The sequence below is a fragment of the Meles meles genome, chromosome 6 (genome assembly GCF_922984935.1).
Source record: "Meles meles chromosome 6, mMelMel3.1 paternal haplotype, whole genome shotgun sequence".
Taxonomy (NCBI): domain Eukaryota; kingdom Metazoa; phylum Chordata; class Mammalia; order Carnivora; family Mustelidae; genus Meles; species Meles meles.
In genome coordinates this window covers 31,095,818-31,105,446 of record NC_060071.1, presented here as the reverse complement: position 1 = coordinate 31,105,446, position 9,629 = coordinate 31,095,818, and the positions used below count along the sequence as shown (strand labels likewise).

Sequence of the window (9,629 nt, the reverse complement as noted above, 5' to 3'; positions counted from 1 at the left end):
ACAAATTTGAGAAATTGCTATGCTTGCTAATGATCAATTTTTAGGCAAAGTTGAGAGAACTGTACTTGGTGAAGTGGCCTACTGAATGCCCTTCATTAGATAGGTCACAGTAGATTATTATGTCATTATGCAGTGTGTCTATTTCTAGGTTTTAATCCCAAGGTCTGCCTTTCCTCCTTTCTCTTAGATGGCTTTAAAGGAGTTAAGCTCTATTTGCATAAAGGGAATGGAAATATAGTTCCTTGAAGCAGACTTTTACAGAGCAAACTACAGCAGGATTGTGCTGTAAGACCATAAAAAGGAGTATTTTAAATGTCTTGATTAAATAAACTGTCCTGTCTGATCATCACTTGAGAGAAGGCGGTTCAGTGTATGAAGACAGTAAGAGTATAATCTTTCCTTCTCTTATGCTCATGTATCATGTATGATCTGTTCTCCAGTTTCAGAAATGACTGTAAGAAAGTTGCCATTTCTGGAATTTAATGTGTTTTTAGCTGAAAAATTATCCTTTAATGCTTGTTTTTGTTTAACACAGGTCCTCAAAATTATAATTATTTCATTTTAACTTTGGGTAAATTCCTGTTCCCCTTCCTGCAACATCAAGACCTCTAGAGGCAGTGTAGATGGCTTTTGTTTTCATCAATGCTAAATTTGTTTCTACTGAGTCAATCTCTCCCCTTTCTGTTCTGCACCAAAATTACAACCTTCTAGTCAAATAAATTTACTGTTCTAACAAGCCCCCAAAGCTCAGATATACAAAGGGACCCCCATAACCTCAAATATCATACTGAAATGATCCTGCAGCAGACTCTCCTTTGAGAAGTAACAAAACATTTTGTATGAGTATTAATTTGAGTCTTCCTCAATTTCTTTCATGAGTACTTTATAATTTTCTGTGTATAGATTCTTAGTCTCTTTGGTTAGGTTTATTCCTAGGTATCTTATAGTTTTGGGTACAATTGTAAATGGGATTGACTCCTTAATTTATCTTTCTTCAGTCTTGTTGTTGGTGTACAGAAATGCAACTGATTTCTGTGTATTGATTTTATATCCTGACACTTTACTGAATTCCTGTACAAGTTCTAGCAGTTTTGGAGTGGAGTCTTTTGGGTTTTCCACATGTAGTATCATATCATCTGCAAAGAGTGATAGTTTGACTTCTTCTTTACCAATTTGGATGCCTTTAATTTCTTTTTGTTGTCTGATTGCTGAGGCTAGGACTTCTAGTACTATGTTGAATAGCAGTGGTGATAATGGACATCCCTGCCGTGTTCCTGACCTTAATGGAAAAGCTTTCAGTTTTTCTCCATTGAGAATGATATTTGCGGTGGGTTTTTCATAGATGGCTTTGATAATATTGAGGTATTAATTTGAAAAATAAAATAATCTGTTCAATCATCATGCTCATTTTGTTCATATTTTTAGTTTTTCAAATCCTTTTTCCTCTTATTCAAACAACTCTTGTTAATATCAGAGACAAGGAAAATTTACAAAGCATTTTCCTTATGTGCTATGTAAGCATATCCAAAGACTTGAATTTTGAGTATTTTCTATTTGATAATGGGTAACCAATGTCAAATAATAGAAAAGTTTAACAACTAAACAAAGGCTAGATCTTAATATTCACAGACAAAACGCTCTAAAACTTTTGACTTTCTTTAGGAATTAAGATTTAGTATAACCACACAATAAACATTTAAGTATTTTTATCATATACATTTACAGCAAGCAAAAACCTTTTAATGTAAAAACTGAGGAAAGTGATTAAAACAGAAAAGTAGGAAGGTTAATACTTTTCATTTCACTTAACCTTGCAGGTTTTCCACTGTTCTGTTAGAACCACTGACCACTACAAAAGTGGCATACATTAGACATCTACTGTATTAGGTTACATAAGTTAATATAAACATCTGTTATAACGAAGAACAGTGGCTGAGGAAAGATTGATGTTAACTTCGATCTTGTAAGACTGTCTGGAGACAGGCAATCCAAGCCACGTATGGTAGCACTTAGACTAAATTGTACAGCAACCCAGAACCCTTCTTTCTGTGTGATTCTCTTCCCCAAGTGTTGCCTCTTCTGGAGAGTTCAAGATGTCTCACTACCAGATCTACTTCCAAGCAACAAGCTCCAGAAGGGGCAAAAAAACCCAAACAAACAAACAAACAAACAAACAAAAACCAGTTAATGGCAAGGGACACTGGGAAATGTAGTCTTTGTTATGGCAGGCATGTGCCTAGCTAAAAATCAAAGGTGCTATCACTATGTGAAGAAAGGTTACTGGGAAAAATTGGTGTTCTCTGAACATATAGATATTAACGTAGTTAAAAATATAAGCTTACAAATCATTCTGCTGGGAACATGGCAGGATTTACTACCTGACAACTTCTATTCTGGGTTTTCATTTCAAAAGTATTGTTTACTTCCATCATTCACTCACAAAAAGCAATGACATACAAAACACTGTCTGAGTGAGTTCCCAAGGTATGTTTTATTGGTATAAAACCAAAATAAGGTGATGTAATGGTCTGGTTTGCCAGTTAGCTATATAGAACTTGGTGAAGAAAATTATTTTCTCTTACAGTCTCTTCATTGAGGGAAAAGGAAAATTTTTTCCTTATAAAGTAACAAAATACTGAGTAGTCTTGGCAACTTATTTGACTAAGCAATTTTAGGGTAGTAGAACAAAAATAGTCACTTAATTTTTATCAAATAAGTAAAAACTCATTAAAAAATTTTTATAGCTTCTGAAAAAAATCAGTAGAATTGTGAAGCAGAGAAAGATTTCTCAAGGTATCCATGTATTTTTTTTCCCTCCTTCATCAAGGGAGAAAAAATGTTTTCATGATTTTGCTAAAAGATCTAACAATGCAGAGGTAGTCATGGAATGTCTTAAATCTCCATCCTACTGATGAATTCTCTTTCAATCTTCCTATGCAGAAGACTATAAAGTCAAATTACACAGCATTAGGTACAATACAGCCGTAATCAGGGCTGTGCCTCATGATGCAAAAGCTCTCAATTCTGTTTCTGTTATATTACATACAAAGTTGTCCTTCATCTAACTTATTAAAAACTACCCCTAATATAATCTTTAGAGTCAAAGTTACAAAACTGATACATATAAAGTTATTACTCTCTTATTTTTTTTTGAAATACACATATCCCAGTTTCCATTTTCTAGGAAAGGCAGAGCCTGAAAATTATATATTGTGAAAGCCACTTTACAGGAAACTTTATTTAGATGACCCAAGATGAATCAGTGCCATTATTGTTGTATAGCTGTGAAACAAGTCATCATCCTTCACCTCATTACACTTCTTCAATATAAAGTTCCCAGTGACTATGCGATCACATCCAATTTCTCCATTTCCAAAGAAGCCAAATAAAGGAACACTAGGAAAAAACTTCCTGAATGCATCAGCCTCAACATTGCCCTTGGCTCTATAATACTGAAAGCCCCTGCCAACACATGCAAACATGAAGCCAATGGTATTCCGTTCTGGAATGTTGGCAGCTTTAAGGCGCTGCACTGCAGCCTCAACGGTCTTTTCATCGTTGACATCCTCGTTGAGTAGCACAGTGGCACTCTGGATTCGGTGTCCACTAAATGACAGTCCAACCACACCAGTGGCATCAATATCCAAAGGGTGTCTGGAATTAAATTAGTATAGTGTATTATACATCATAAAACAAAATATATAATTTAAAGTGTACAGGAAAACTCCTGATTCACTGGTTAGGAGCTGCTGAGTTTAAGACCTATACCTAGTCTTGAGGCTCACCTTCCCAGATAAAAGCAATGTAATAGGGATTAAAAATTAAACTATGAATACATTTAAAAGAATGCAGGGAAGCAGATCTGTGAAGAAGGAACTATGTTTTTAGTCACAAATTCAAGGGCCAAACGCATCTCCACAAAGATTTCTGAAAACCATCCTAGTCTCAGATATAAAGTGTCCTTAAAACTTTCTCACTTTCTTAAAATGAATCTTAAAAGTTTTATTATATGCATGATGGTATCAATTAAATAAAGCTTTCTGGTATTATTTACATGTTTTGGTATCTCCCCCCCACCCCCGCAGCTGTCACATTCTAAAAAAGATATATTAGATATTTAGTCATGGATGATAATTTTATTAAGAACATGTAACTCCAGGGGTGCCTGGTTGACTCAGTGGGTTAAGCCTCTGCCTTTGGCTCGGGTCGTGATCTCGGGGTCCTGGGATCAAGCCCCACGTCAGACTCTCTGCTCAGCAGGGAGCCTGCTTCCCCCTCTCTCTCTGCCTGCTGCTCTGCCTGCTTGTGATCTCTCTCTCTCTGTCAAATAAATAAATAATTAATAAAATCTTAAACAAACAAACAAACAAACATGTAACTCCAGAAGTTTCAGCTTTATATTGTTTGGCCCATAAAGAAATGAGATTCCATTCCTGTGTCTTATTTATTACTTTCAGCATAGAATTCAGCTTAACCTAAAGGTAAAAACATGTTTTGTTTATGTTTGCCTGTTTTTTTAAGGAAATATTTTATCCTTACTAAAGAAAATATAAAGTGTCAAAGTTATAAAGCACAAAATAGTGAACATCTACAGGGGAAAAACAAATACCCTGTATTTCTATCATGTTTACCAACATGTTAGCTGATGAAATGGGCAAGATTCACTGGGCTAACAAGAAACTTAACTCAAAAAGCTTAAGTGACTAAGATAATAAGACTAGCTTAGTAGCAAAACCTGTTTCTGAGGAGAATCCACCTTCTGAAGGCCTCCACTGCTCCTTTATTACATCCCCTCTTTGGCATACCACTGCAACATATACTGTCAATATCCTGCCTTAAAGAATGATTTACCTTTCGTTTTTCTGGCAAGGTGGTATCTGGACACTATGAAATGGAGCTAAGATTTACACAATGGCTTCTCTTACCCACTGACAATGGGAAGACCACACTAAAATTAACGTGTCACGTACAGGGTTAACAATTCTTGAGGGCTATTTCCCGCAACAGGTATAAAAAGATGATAAACAGACACCTGACCATGCTAACAGGCTCACATCTCAGACTCTGTATGTCTGGTCTGAGACTGGCATTTCAAAGGTAAACAAAGTATTAAATCATCACTGCCCCATTTTATACAATTAGAGGTACAAGCAAAGACAGAGAAAATCAGGTAAGAGGAGAGATAATCCACAGGTAATTACTAAGAATTAGGTGTATTTATGCATGAAATCCAATGTCTGATAGTCTAAGCTGATATTCAGAGCACTTGCTTTCCTTGCATCTTCCTCACTAGCAGTCCAGTGACCTCAACTTAGCTACAGGTGACCCTTAAAGAGTATGCGCCCATTTTCATGTGGATTTTTCTTGACAAGTACAGTACTGTAAATAATTTTCTTAATAACATTGTCTTTTCTTAGCTTTCCTTGTAAGAATATATATATGTGTTAAATGACCATGTTATCAGTAAGGCTTCTGGTCAACAGTAGGCTATCAGTAGTTAAGTTTTTGGGGAGTCACAAGTTATACATGGATTTTCAATTGTGCAGGGATCGGCACTCCTATCCCCCACATTGTTCAAGGGTCATCTGTATTTGCTTTCCCTGATCCCTGACCAGCTGTAGCTGATCCATTGGTAGAGACTTCCAGAAGGGAAATTATAACCAGGATGATTTACACTGCTTTTAAAGACTGATCTCTAACATCTGTTGCCATTTCACTACTCTAGTATCCAAGTACTAAACACAAATATAGTGAGAAATGAATAGTAGTATTTGTAGGAAGCATCTGGGGATAAGAGGTTTTCATTTTCTTGCTTTTGGATATTCATGTCAACTTAATGAGCTCAAACTCAAAAAATATTACAAACTCTTATTCAAAATGCAAAGGGAGTAATAGCTCTCAAGATAGCTGAAGCAAATATTTTTCATCTTCAAAAGCAAAAGCCTTAGTAACAAAATCAAGAAGGCTTTCAAAAAGATCTAGTATTTCCCAAAATGTGTGCCAAGTCATACCAATAGGTGTCCAAGATGCTCCACAGAACAGATTTGAGAACTGTCATTCCCTCTCTAGAAGATTTCCATAACACTGGGCATATCAGAGGCTCTAAGAAGTTTTACCATGAAGATTCACTGTTTAAGCATGTGTTTCCTTTAGAGGAGAAAACAGAACTACAGAGGAAGTGATCACTAAAGAAAATATAAAGTGTCAAAGTCATAAAGCACAATATAGTGTGGTTGTATAGAGTACAGAGCTGTCAGGAAATACCAGTAGACATTGCTGAAAATCAGTTTTGAGAAGAATACGAATCCAATTCAGAGTAAGTTATTAGAAGACAACATGAAAATTTCATTCTTTAACTGTAAGCAGAATTATGTGGAGTATTATAAAATAGAATGAACTGTTAGCTCAGCAATTCTGTAAACATGTATTTGAAAAACCCAAGGTAAGAAAAACCCAAGAACATTTCTGGTCATGCATAGGAGAAATCAGAAGCACATGAGATATACCTGTCAGAGGTCAGCGATGCCAGGTTGTCTACCTGGCCTCCAGCCAAGATGACGTTCATATCACTGAAAGTGCTGACGACTCGCTGCAGGTAATTACTGGCTCCCACCTTACAGCAATTATAGCCAAATACCAGGACCACACGAAGCTCAGGGTTATCTAAAAGACCTGCAGAGAAAAGAAGAGCAACAATTAAAGATAGCCTTAAAACAAGTATATCGAATTTTATTACAATCTTATACTCTACATTTTTACAAAATGAAATGTTTCTGCTAATGACTTGCACTTCTAGTTATGTGCAATATAGTGTTGAAGCTATCCTGTTTCCTTTTTTATTTTCTTTACAAACTTTAACCCTGCTCAAAATGTTTGCTGCCATTAATTTTCCCCATTAAAAAAACCAAAATGGCTACTGAAAATAATACAACCCACACTCAACACAAATAAGGAAGCAGCTGTGGGACTGAGCAGCACCTGTGGTGGAGCATGATATAAGCCATCTCTATACAGGCCACCACCTGGAATGAAAGGGATCAATGGTTTACACAGCAGAGTTAGCAGTAGTGATAACATAAAGATCTGGAAAAAAAAAGAAAAGGTGCCAACCACCTGTAGTATGTTTAATGGTGGTCACCCCAAAAATGTATCCACATCAGATCTCTGGAACCGATGAATGTGAACCCATTTGGGAAAAGGTTCTCTGCAGATGTGCTTAAGGATCTTGAGATGAGGGGAGTCAAGATGGCGGGGAAGTAGGAGGAGGCACCATTTCAACCTGTACCCTAAAGTGAGCTGATTACCTACCAAAGAACTCCGACCACCCATGAAATCAGCCTGAGAACAGAATTATACACGTCTGGATCTCTACTGGAGCAGAAGACGCCAGTGGCAGGTAAAGCAGACTGGGAGCGGCGGACTGATATCTGAAGATAAACAAAAGTGGGAGGGAGCCACCAGAGGTGACCGATTGGAAAGTAATACCCCAACGCCAGAGTGCTCTGCATCTGGAGACCAGCATTAACTTGGAGTCTGGTTGAAAGCACTCAAAAAACAAACAGCAAAGGATCGCGGGGGGTAATAGTGGGAACCTGGGCGGTTAGGGTCAGGGACCTAAGTCCCCGGACCCAGGACAGCCTCCCCTGGCGCGGAGCCAGAGAGAGTGCGGCGGAGAAATCAGGTCTCCGTCCCTGAGCCGCCAGTGCGCCTGAACGCCAGCGCGCCCGAGAACGAGTGGGGTCTGGCTCGCTCCCGTGAGGGGCTGGGAGCCTGGCCAGACGGCAATCCTGAAACGCGCGCGTCCCACACCCTCCCTTGAGATAGGTGGTCATAGGCGCTAGCCTGGAGCTCCGGCATCCGGAAAAACCAGACATTCCCAGCCCGGGACAGCGGGAAAATCTCAGTGTGTGATCTCTGCTCGGAACCTCTCTGGCGGTCTGGAGCTGCCTAGACAGCCACCGCTGCCCTGGTTTTGGGTACAACGAGGAGCTCCTGCATCCCCAGGGACAGTGACTCAGAACCGACTCTGCCAGCAAATTTTTGCAAAACATTCTGAGGCTTCTCTCTGAGAGGGAGGTCGGGGTGCAGTTTGCTCTCCTCTAAACCCCCAAAAACCATCAAAAGCTGTCAAGGCGAAAGAAAGCAGATGAAAGAACATAAAAACCCCCAGAGAACAAAAGCCTGAAAAAAACAGTTTCCTCAGAGCTCACCCCCTTGAGGAGAGCGGGAGGACCTAACTCAGGGAACATCATTGTCTGAAAACCCACGTGGCAGGCCCCTCCCCCCAGAAAACCAACCAGGAAGGAAAAAAAAAAAAAAAACACTACAAGAGAACAACCACCACTACTTCATAAACACAACTTTTATTTTTAACTCTTTACCAATATTCTGGTTCTTTTTTTTTATACATACAGATAATTTTTTAACCTATTTACCACCACACTGAGATGTCCAGTACATCAAATTCTTTAATAACCTTCTAACCTGAACTTTTTGATACACACAACCGTGTTTTTCTTTTGCTTTTCTATTTTTTTAATTCTTTTTTAATTTTAACTTAGTTTAGTCTAGTTTATTCTTTTTTAATTTTTATTTTCTACTACACATATAGAGTTAAACTTCAAGGTAATTCCCTTTCCCCAATCAATGCTACCCCTATAGGCAAACCAGTTTCTAATCCCCCTGTAACTTAGGAAAGGTGAGTCCCTTAACAAAAACATCAAGATACCTTCAGGAAGAATCAAAATAACCTTCCTCACCCACACTGAGAATTTATAACCACTCTCCCAATTTTTCCTTCTGTCAGTGTTTCTGTGAATTTGTGTTTGTCCTGATAATATATAAATCTTATACTTGGGGTTCTTTCTGATGAGGTTCTTCCCTTTTTTTTGCTTATATATATTTTTTTCTCTTGTCATATACTTTTATCAGTCTTTTTGTTTGTCTGTTTTTGTTTGTATACTTCACAAATCTTACCTTGTGGCCCATTTGGGCTGAGCCCTCTCTTTTATCTTCCCTTTTTTTCCTATCTCTCTCTCTCTCTTTTTTTTTCTTCCTTTTTTCTTTCCCCTTTTTTTTTCTTTCTTCTTCTCTATTTCTTTTTCTCTTCTTTTTTCTCTCATTTGGGTGGGGAATCCTGATTGCACAGAAGCGTTCCAGGGTGCACATTGACTGAACCACAATCGATAAGTCCAGCTGCATCTGTTCAGTCATCTCTTTCCAAAATGACTAGGAGGAGGAATACCGAACAGAAGAAAAATACAGAGGATGGGCCTTCTGCAACAGAGCTAATGGCTATCGACATAGACAATATGTCAGAAAAGGAATTCAGACTAACAATTATCCAGGCAATAGCTAGGTTGGAGAAAGCCATGGATGACCAAACAGAATTGATTAGGGCAGAACTGAAAGCCACCAGGGATGATGTTCACAATGTTAGGGCAGAACTGAAAGCCACCAGGGATGATGTTCAAAATGCTCTCAATGAGTTCCAATCTAATCTAAATTCTCTAAAAGCTAGGGTAACTGAGACAGAAGATAGAATTAGTGATCTGGAGGACAAACAGCGAAAAAAGATCAGGAGGAAGCCTGGAACAAACAGCTCATAAGCCACGAAAACAGAATCAGGG

At 38.2% G+C, this 9,629-nt stretch overlaps 1 long non-coding RNA gene across 1 annotated transcript; it reads right to left on the bottom strand.

Moving 5' to 3' along the window:
* Window positions 1–1,653: 1,653 nt before the first annotated feature.
* Window positions 1,654–6,668, bottom strand: LOC123944918. The gene is made up of 2 exons (XR_006818863.1): window positions 6,507–6,668; window positions 1,654–3,654 (listed from the first exon to the last, which is right to left on the bottom strand). It is a non-coding gene; the product is annotated as an uncharacterized LOC123944918 (long non-coding RNA).
* Window positions 6,669–9,629: the final 2,961 nt, after the last annotated feature.